General features: G+C 40.9%; 1 non-coding gene across 1 annotated transcript; it reads left to right on the forward strand.

Moving 5' to 3' along the window:
• The first annotated feature begins 748 nt into the window (after positions 1 to 748).
• On the forward strand, positions 749 to 855 carry LOC125996739 (U6 spliceosomal RNA). The gene has a single exon (XR_007491426.1). It is a non-coding gene; the product is annotated as a U6 spliceosomal RNA (small nuclear RNA).
• Positions 856 to 10,863: the final 10,008 nt, after the last annotated feature.

The following is a 10,863-nucleotide window of genomic DNA, read 5'->3' on the forward strand; positions in this document are numbered from 1 at the left end:
ACCGCCGGTTGTGACCCAAAAACTAGAAAAAAAATTATTGGCTCTTGTCTAGGAATGCCTTCCTACTGCTCCCTTATCCTTCCCTGATAGGCTACCTGGTATGGCCAGGTAGCTTGGGGGCGGGGACTATGGAAACAGGCTTGTGAAGACCTAACATGTGGTTTATGTTGTATTAATTGTTAATTATAAAGTCCTAGGGGTGGATAGATTGATGGTGAGGCCTTTCTCGGCCGGGCCCAGTGTCTGCAGCCCCTATGGCAAGGCGGGTCTAAAGGTATCAGGGTGACAGCGAAGAAATGATCCACAGACAGTCAGATGAAGTTTCAGGAGACATCCGCTTTATTACAAGACTCTAACTGCCATGCGCATATCTCACATGGCTTCTAAACTACACTTTTTAAGCAGCCTCCTTCAACTGCCCTCCAACTATCTTGCTGCCTCTGCATCCATGCTGTTTCTGCTCTTCCTGTTGCATCTCCTTGTCACTCTTCCCCCCAGGCCACTCTTAATTACAGACCCCTTCCAGCTGTGTGTGTGTGTGTGTGTGTGTGTGTGTGTGTGTGTTTCACAATCCAGGTGAGACAGGCAGGAAGTTGGGGGAGAGGTAAAAGCTTACACCATGTGGTTCTTACAAAATGGCATATCTCCCTGCTCAGGACCTGAGAAGAAGCCTGCCATGTGGCCTTTACAAGATGGCATCCCTCCTTGTTCAGAATTCAGGTCCCAACATTGTAAGAATGGGAAGAAAGTGCTCGCTTCGGCAGCACATATACTAAAATTGGAACGATACAGAGAAGATTAGCATGGCCCCTGCGCAAGGATGACACGCAAATTCGTGAAGCGTTCCATATTAAAAAAAAAAAAAAAAAAAAAAAGAATGGGAAGAAAATGGAGCACTGGAGTGCTTTCCAGCAGAGGAAGCTTAGCCTTTACTGTAGTTTCATGTTGTGGAAGAAAACATTTTTTATGTGACAGGTGACATTAAAATTCAATGGGAAATAGGTTGTGGACCCTTCCATAAGGCACTTTTTTGGGTGGAGGTAAATTTATCTATCTATCTATCTATCTATCTATCTATCTATCTATCTATCTATCTATCTATCTATCTAGTTTTTGGGCCACACCTGGCACTGCTCAGGGGTTACTTCTGGCTATCTGCTCAGAAATAGCTCCTGGCAGGCAGGTGGGGGGCATATGGGATGCCGGGATTCGAACCAACCACCTTAGGTCCTGGATCGGCTGCTTGCAAGGCAAACGTCTGTGCTATCTCTATTTATATAAATTCTTTAATTGAGTCACCATGAGATACATAGTTTCCAGCTACCAATGTCCCCAATTTTCCTCTTGCCCTCCCTCCCTGCCTACCTATGTAGCAGACGTTTATCTTCTCTCTTTCTCTCTCCTTTTTTCCCTTTTAGACACTGTGGTTTGCAATATTACTGAAGAGGTATTATGCATATCACCTTTTCTCCTTTCATGGCCCAAACAACTAGAAATCGAATGTCAATATAACCCAGCAACATCACTCCTACGAATATACCCTAGGGGCCTCAAAACACATGCAAAAATGTCTTTGTACTCCTCTGTTCATTGCAGTACTATTCATAATAGCTAGAATCTGGAAATGACCCAAGTGCCTGAGAAGAGATGAATGGATAAAGAAACTATGGTACATTTACATAATAGGATATTACATAGCTTTTGGGAGAAATGAAGTCCTGAAATGTGCTTATCCATGCTTATACATGGATGGATATGGAGAGTATTATGTGTAAAGAAATGAGTCAGGGGAAAGATATAGACATAGAATGATCAAACTCATTTGTGGGATATAAAAAATATCATGGTATTAATATCCAGCGACAATAGGGAAGAAGCACTTTCTGAGTATAAGTCAATGCTCCTAGGAATAATACTGCACTCTGAAAACATAAACATTTACACTCTTTTTGTTTGTTTGTTTTTGAGTCACACCTGGCAGCTCTCAGGGGTTACTCCTGGCTCTATGCTCAGAAATCACTCCTGGCAGGCTCAAGGGACCATATGGGGTTCCAGGATTTGAACCACTGACCTTCTGCATGAAAGGCAAACGCTCTACCTCCATGTTATCTCTCCAGCCCCGAACATTTACACTCTTGAATATCCTTGAGAGGGGCCAGAGCGATAGCACAATAAGTAGGGCATTTGCCTTGCATGCAGCCAGTCAAGGTTCCATCTCAGACATCCCTAATGGTCTCCAGAGCATGCAAGGAGTAATTTCTGAGCTTAGAACCAGGAGTAACCCCAGAGTGCTGCCTGGTGTGGCCCAACAACAAAAAAGAAAAAGAAAAAAAAAACCTTGACAATAAAAAAATAAATTGAAAAATAGCAATGAAGGAGCCAGAGAGATAGCACAGTAGTAGAGTGTTTGCCTTGTGTGCAGCCTATTTAGAACGGACAGTGGTTTGAATCCCGATATGCTATATGGTCCCCCATGCTTGCCAGGAGTGATTTCTGAGTGCAGAGTCAGAAGTAACCCCTGAGTGCCACCGGGTATGCCCCCCAAACAAAACAAAGAAAGAAAAGAAAATAGCAAGGAGTGCACTTCATCTGTTAAGTAAAGGGAGCTTCACTGAGGAAACTGGGCCTGTGCTGCAGGAAGGATCAGAGCATGGACAGATTCCATACTCCTCAGGAGGCAGAAGACCATAATGGGAGGTCAACACACTAGGCCCATTCTGAGCCACACCTGAAGGGTATCAGAGATGTTGGGAAGTGGGAAGGGTCTGGGCAGGATGCTGCAGGCAGGAGCATGATGGTGGCATGTACTCCTATCCAGCAGTGAGTCCCGAGCCTGCCAGTCATATATAGAAAAGACAATATGCACATGTGTATGGGGAAAGACTTCTGGGAGACTTCCGGCTTTACTTACTCCACTTCCTCTTCTCAGGGTTCCTGGACCACAGAGACCTGGAGACGTTGGATACAAGGTTCTTCTCTTGTGACCCTTGCTCACTGACTCTGGCCATAGGAAGCTCAGCCATGAGGGCTCCAGTGTTCCACCTGATGACTAGAATGTCATAGGGTCAATGGATTAAACTTTCCCAAAGGAAAACTTTGATAACTGAAGGGCTTTTACATTTTTTCTGAGCTTATTTAATTGAATAAATACCTTCCTCTATTCCTCTTCAGTTAAAAAGGACAGAGCGACAAGGTTTGAAGTCAATCTTTTAAAAAGTAAAAATATTTGAATAACCAGAGACCTGAACACAGGATTCTAATGTCCAAAGGGTGTTGTTTGCCTCAGAGCAGCCTTGAACTCTGGGAGTAAATGAAGAGTTTATGATCTGCCTTCTGGCCAGCATTGTTCTTTCTCATTTTGCTTCTGGTCTACACACAAAGAGAAAATAACTGGAAATGCTATGATGAAAATAATAGTGATTCCTCTTGTTGCTATGGTGACAAGAATAAATGGAATCCACAGCACTCAAAAATTGTCTGGAAGTGTATGTTAGCCTTCACAGTGAGTGTATTTGTTAAAAATTTTAATCTGTCAGTTTCCATCAAAATGCAGAGTGCTCCAAAACATTTTACATATAAAATATGTACTTTTAGCTGGCTTTGATTATTTTAAGAGAACACTGTGGGGAATCAATAATCACCATTATACAGGAAATTTAAGTCATTTTCTAAAAGTCTCTTGCCAGGTTTAAAGCTGAAATGCACATCACTTTTGTTTCTAACATTAGAGAAAATACTATGGACACCCACTGAGTTTTGGATGAGGGTTCAAGTAATCAATCATTACTGAGACAAAGCAAGACTCAAAGATCTGGTCTCAGAGCTACATTTTCCATGATCTGCACACCTAAAGTTATCTTCAGTACATCATGTGGTAGGCACATAGAGCCTAAGCTGTCTCTGATGCCAGGTGGATGGGTGTAAAGTGAACACTTTCCCCAATTTCCTTTTTCCCTCACCTTTTCTTTTGGTATGTAAAAGTCCACCTGGATTACAGGACCTCCCCCCCCCCCCCGTTTTGGTGGGTGGGGCTCTGAATAATAAAAAATGGGGTCTGGTTTGGGGCTGAAGAGAGGGAGAATGAGCACATGGCAGAGAGAGAGAGCAAATGCCAGAGAGAGCTGACTCCAATGACTATCTTTTTTTTTTTAATAAATCTTTATTTAAGCACCATGATTACAAGGATGTCTGTAGTTGGGTTTCAGTTATAAACAGAACATCCCAATGAATATCTTTTCTGACTGCTTGGTATTATTTCTCTGTTGCTACCCTGCTTCATCAGACCCGTTCGCCTGAGGAGTTAGAAACAGTGCCTAGGGTGGGCTCACCAATTCGTGGATTTATATTTTATTTTTATTGTACAGGTGGGAATGGTACTCTTGGTTGTGGTGCTCTCTGAGGGTTAGACCTTTTAATTATGGTCCTCACACACATTGCTAGTGGTGTGCCAGAGCTCACATACTTTGTGAGTTGTGTGTCACAGACTGATTAGTCCTGACACTAAGGAATCTTTGGGGTCCCTTGAAAGGTGGGTGCACCGGGGCCGGAGAGATGGCATGGAGGTAAGGCGTTTGCCTTTCATGCAGAAGGTCATTGGTTGGAATCCCGGCATCCCATATGGTTCCCCGAGCCTGCCAGGAGTGATTTCTGAGCATGAAGCTAGGAGTAACCCCTGAGCACTGCCGGGTGTGACCCAAAAACAAAAACCAAAAAAACGAACAACAACAAAAAAAGAATGTTGGGGCCGGAGAGATAGCACAGTGGTGTTTGCCTTGCAAGCAGCCGATGCAGGGCCCCAGGTGGTTGGTTCAAATCCCGGCATCCCGTATGGTCCCCGTGCCTGCCAGGAGCTATTTCTGAGCAGATAGCCAGGAGTAACCCCTGAGCACAGTCGGGTGTGGCCCAAAAACCACAAAGAAAGGTGGGTGCACAGAGTGGCTGTGGGAGACAGAGGCCAAAGACTCAAGTTGGATTCTATCTCTGTTTCTTTTATTCAAAACAAAAGGTAAAATATTTATATACAATTTCTTGATAAGTCATAATTTTCAGACAAAGCTAATTTGCTAAAAAAGGCACAGGGGCAAATTGCTCAAAGCATATTCTAATGCAAAGCAGTTTCACTTTTGAAGTCGCTTTTTGCTAATCTGAGGTTCCTAGTCAGTAAGATCAGTTTTCCAGTGACTAATATTGTTTTGGTCTTATTCTAATTTATGCACTCAGAACTGGGGCCTGAAATGTTAACCCTTAATATGAACACACATAGGCTAACAGCAAAGCTAGATTTGAGAGTAACTATTCTATAAGATTAAATAGAAACTATATAAATGTTCCTCATAAGATGTGTTTATATATCTGAGTAATTTTTTTTTCATTTAGGAGGGAAGGAGGGAAGAAGAAGAAAGGAGAGAGGTGTTAGGTATTTAGAAGCTTTTATAATATTTCTCTTTGGGGGCTGGAGTGATAGCACAGTGGTAAGCCATTTGCCTTGCACACGGCCAACACAGGACAGACCTCGGCATCCCATATGGTCCCCTGCTGCAGAAGCCAGCGTCTCTAAGCAGCTTCTTCGTAGAGTCCGGGAACCTTTCACGGGGAGAGAGTGGGAACATGAAATGGATGGAAAAACGGAACAATATTGTAGAAATAAATTACCACACATGATGTATGGGGACTTGCATCTGAAAAGACGAAGACAAATTTATTTTTTGAGCTGGGTGACTTTTAAGGGGTGAGCTCTGGAATGCGGGGTATAATTTTGGAGATCAAAGAAAGTGGGAGATGGTCAGGGAAGCAGAATGGAAGGCCATGGCTAAAATCTGCATATTAAAGAACCGATACTGAAGGTAAAAAGAAGTTATGTTGTGGGTTAGCTTTTGTTTTGGGTAAGCAGGAGAAACCAGGTAATTTTCAGGGAAGTAGGAAGAGAGAGAAATGTTTTAGAATTTTGGGGGAAAACCGAAAATTGCTTTCATCATGAGCTAAGTTTTGGAAAAAACATGATCTTGGCACCAAGGTAGCAGAGATCACAAAGAACTGGTCAGTGGGAGACTTTTGGCGGGATTTGATACTGTCCTCCTTTGTTAGAAAGAAATACTGAGGCCTGATTTCTAATAATGGTCAAAAATAAAGAGAGATAGTCACAGCCACGTTTAGAATTATAGCCAAACAATCCACGCAAAGGGTCAACTGATTTGACTACTCTAAGCGGGCTTTTTTGGCAAATAATTCTTTTTCAGGAGTGCACTACACCTAAGAAGGCTAAAAAGCCCTTCTGATGTGTGCCCTTCATGAGTGGGGTGTAACAGTCCTCAAAGCCTGCCTGGAGCTACTTCTGAGCATAGAGCCAGGAGTAACTCCTGAGGGCCGCTGAGTGTGACACCCCCCCCCCCATTTTTTTTTTCTCTTTGGTATGCTTTCTTTGCCTGCTTTTCCACTTAAAACCTTTCAGGTAGGGGGCGCTCTTTGGTTCTGAAAAAATAGGAGAAGAGCTGGGAGGAAAGGGTCTTCTTGCAACAGGCAAGCTGGCTTTAGATTTTGGAGCAGTTGGCTAACGGGCAAAGGATTTTGTGTCCGACCTTCTTGCCTCCTATTACCCTCTTGTTTATCTGGATTATTTACGGCGGATCTGTACGACTGGAACTGCGTCCTGGTCCTTGTTGGATAGGGGAATGGTAATTGCCTTTCCTTTTGGGAGTTCTGGGATAATCAAACCTCAACCAATCTCCAAGAGAACGTGGCCCTTCAGGAAGGAAGGAGGGAGGAAGTAAAAGGAAGAAGAAATGAGGAAGTGAGGAAAGGAGGAGAGGAAGAAGGGATGAAGGGAGGGAAGGAGGAAAAAAGGAGGGAGGGTATCTGCATAATCTTTAAGAGAGGCTCTAAGAAAAGGGAGTAATAATTATTAGATATAGACTATTTGAATTCGTATGTTAAATCTGAGTAATCTTTAGAATGTCAGCTGAAATTATGTCTCAGTTAATATTTATGATACATCCCCTTTTTTTCCTTAATGCCTCATGGACAAGCAACCAAGGTTTTTTAGGGCCCTTATGCCTGTGAGTACAGGTTACTTTCCAAACGTCCTTTCTTAGAGGTGCTACTTTTCATGCACCCTCTCTGCAAGTACAGGCAGCTTTGAAAAGATTCAATCAATAATAGACAGCTTTGAAAAGTCCCTCCCTCAGGTAGTTAGAGTCTTTTAAAACTTGGTGCCTTCCTAGGTCTCAGATATGTTAACGCAGGGGATGTTGTAGTTGTGGTGTTGGGAATCTCAAATGGCATTGACATCAGGATTGCCTTCTGCATGTGAGTTAGTGCCAGGGATTAAACTCAAGGCCTCAAGTTTTAAGACAGATACTGTACTCTATTTGCAATTAGTTTGTTATTCCTGAAAAATATTACTAGGTCATTTATTTTGATAATATCTTTATTTAAGCACCATGATTACAAACATGATTGTAGTTGGGTTTCAGTCATAAAAAACACCACCCTTCACCAGTGCAACATTCCCACCACCAATACCCCCCATTTTCTTCCTCCCCACCTCGTGCCTGTATTCGAGACAGGCTTTCTAGTTCTCTCATTAACATTGTCATGATAGCTGTCAGTGTAGTTATTTCTCTAACTGCACTCACCACTCTTTGTGTTGAGCTTCATATCGTGAGCTGGTCCTTCCAGACCTCATCTCTTGTGCCTCTGGGCATTATTACAATAATGTCTTTTATTTTTCTTAAAACCTATAGATAAGTGAGACTATTCTGCATCTATCTCTCTCCCTTTGACTTATTTCACTCAGCATAATAGTGTCCATGTCCATCCATGTATAGGAAAATTTTATGACTTCATTTTTCCTGACAGCTGCATAATATTCCATTGTGTATATGTACCACAGTTTCTTTAGCCATTCATCTGTTGAAGGGCAACTTGGTTGTTTCCAGAGTCTGGCTATTGTAAATAGCACTGCAATAAATATAGGTGTGAGGAAAGCCATTTTTGTATTGTGTTTTTTTGTTGTTGTTGTTTTGTTTTTGTTCCTAGGGTATATCCCTGGAGTGATATAGCTGGATTATATGAAAGCGCAATTTCTAGGTTTTTGAGGAATCTCCCTATTGTTTTCCATAAAGGCTGGACTACATGGCATTCCCACCAGCAGTGAATGAGAGTTCCTTTCTCTCCACATCCCCGCTAGCACTGATTGTTCTTATTCTCTATGATGTGTGCCAGTTTCTGTGGTGTGAGATGGTACCTCATTGTTGTTTTGATTTGCATCTCTCTGATGATTAGTGATGTGGAACATTTTTTCATGTGTCTTTTGGTCATGTGTATTTTTTCTTAGAGAAATTGTCTGTTCATTTCTTCTCCCCATTTTTTTGATGGGGTTATATATATATATATATATATATATATATATATATATATATATATATATATATATATATATATATATATATTTTGGTTTTTGGGCCACACCCGTTTGACGCTCAGGGGTTACTCCTGGCTATGTGCTCAGAAATCACCCCTGGCTTGGGGGGACCATATGGGACACCGGGGTATCAAACCTCGGTCCATCCGCTTGCAAGGCAGACACCTAACCTGTAGTGCCACCTTCCTGGCCCCAAGGGGTTATATTTTTTTCTTGTTAAGTTCTGTCAGTACTTTGTATATTTTAGATATTATCTCCTATCTGATGGGTATTAGGTCAATAGTTTCTCCCATTCTGTGGTAGTTTTTCTATTCTAGGCATTATTTTATTTGAGGTGCAGAAGCTCTCAGCTTAATATAATCCCATCTGTTTATCTCCCCTTCCACTTGTTTGGAGAGTGCTGTTTCCTTCTTGAAGATGCCTTTAATCTCAATGTCATGAAGTGTTTTAACTATGTATTGGTTTATATACCTATGGTTTCAGGTCTGTTATGAAGGTCTTTAATCCATTTGGATTTAACCTTTGTACATAGTGTTAGATGGAGATCTGAGTTTTTTTGTTTTGTTTTGTTTTATTTTGTTTTTGCATATAGCTGACCAGTTGTCCCAACACTACTTGTTAAAGAGGCTTTTCTTGCTCCATTTTGTGTTTCTTGCCCCTTTATCAAAGATTAGTTGATTGTATGTCTGAGGAAGAAAGGTCATTTTGTTTCAATCTAACTTTAGCACTATGGCCAGAATTGTCACAGGCCTTCTGTGCTTTTCACTGACCATCAAGAAAATTGAGATTGCATCTAACTACAGTGTCAAATTCACATGAATTTGAGACTCTGAGCCACCAGATTTGGTTCTAAGGCTTTGAATTTTGAAGAAATTCATCTGCATCTGATTCCCAGAAGGAAACTTTCAGGTGTTTCAGAGAAGTTATTTGCATATTATGCTGTTTGCAATCAATAAGAGATCTAGAAAAGATACTCCCACAAATCAGTCATAAATGATAATGGAAAGGCAATGAAAAAAAGCACCCCTCTGAAAAAAAAAACCAAAAAAACCTTTCATCTTCCCAGCAGGAAAATGCCCTGAGTTCTCTACCACATTCAAAAAAAAAAATTAATGGTCTCTTCCTGGATAGTCTAGTCTCATTGACATTCCTAGAAAGGGAGGGGACAGATTCTCATTTCTGCATGAACTGCAACAGCTCACTAGTATACCCTACACCCTTCAACAGAAATAGCCCAGCTACACACAAACTTATTAAACTACCAAGCTTTGCTTATTTGTTTCATCAGATTTGTTTTAGATCTATAAATCCTGGATAAAGAGGTTGTGTGACACTTAAAAAATTTATAGTAATGTCAGCCCAGTAGGATCACAGGAAATCTGAAGGAAAGTTACTTATTAATTTGCCAACTTCAGTGAGCCTGAACAATAACACAGAAGGTTCAATTAGCTCTAACCCAGCCTAATAATTCGTTAGGCAATGACTTTAGTAACATGATGGAGAGACAGAATGATAACTTCAAACTGACCCTTATTGATCTAAGTTTTAGTAATTCCATTTGCCTTTATGTTATAACAAACAACGTGAAAAATTTTGTTTGTTCCTGCAAGGGAGCAGGCTAGGCTGGTGGATGGGAGATTGTGGTGGTGGGATTGGTGTTTGAACATTTAATGCCTGAAACAACAAATTAAAAAATGTTACCCACTAAGAGTCAGATATAAGAAAGATGGATGAAAGACACAAAAGAGTATTTCAGAGGAGAAAAAGCATCAATGGTCATATAACTCATAACAACTTTTCACCTTCATCAGAAAGCAGGGAAGTGCAAAATTTACAACTACAGAGCATCAATTTACATCCACTTAGATGGAAGAAAATAAAGTCAAAACAATACCAAGTACTAGTGAGGCAATACAATGAGAACTCTTAAATGTTACTGCTAGGAGTATACATCAACATGATTACATCAGAGAGAAAGTGAGCATTAACCAGGAAATCAGAACATTCCTGAGATTCACAATTATATCACAAAAAGTAAGATGACTAAAAGTATGCTTAGCATTGGGGTCAGAGAGATAGTACAATAGGTAGGGCATTAGCTTTGCACTCGACAGGCCCAGTTTTGACACTTCACATACTATGTGACCCCTGTACACCACCAAGATAATTCCTGAATGCAGAGTTTGGTATGAACCACCTCCTAAACAAAACAAAAATTACAAAATGTATGTCTAGTATTACTGCTTATAATAGCAAGGTTTCCAAACAACCAATTTACTCATCAATTGTAGATACAGAAAAAGTTTAGTACCCTCATAGTATGTGGAAATGAAAAAGAAGAAAGTGGTTTTTTAATGAGTCAATATAGATGAAAGGTTAAAACAAAGTCTAACACACATACAAAGTTCATTACACAAGAAGCATCCAGTATGATATCATTTATA

Source organism: Suncus etruscus, chromosome 1 (assembly GCF_024139225.1).
Source record: "Suncus etruscus isolate mSunEtr1 chromosome 1, mSunEtr1.pri.cur, whole genome shotgun sequence".
Classification (NCBI taxonomy): domain Eukaryota; kingdom Metazoa; phylum Chordata; class Mammalia; order Eulipotyphla; family Soricidae; genus Suncus; species Suncus etruscus.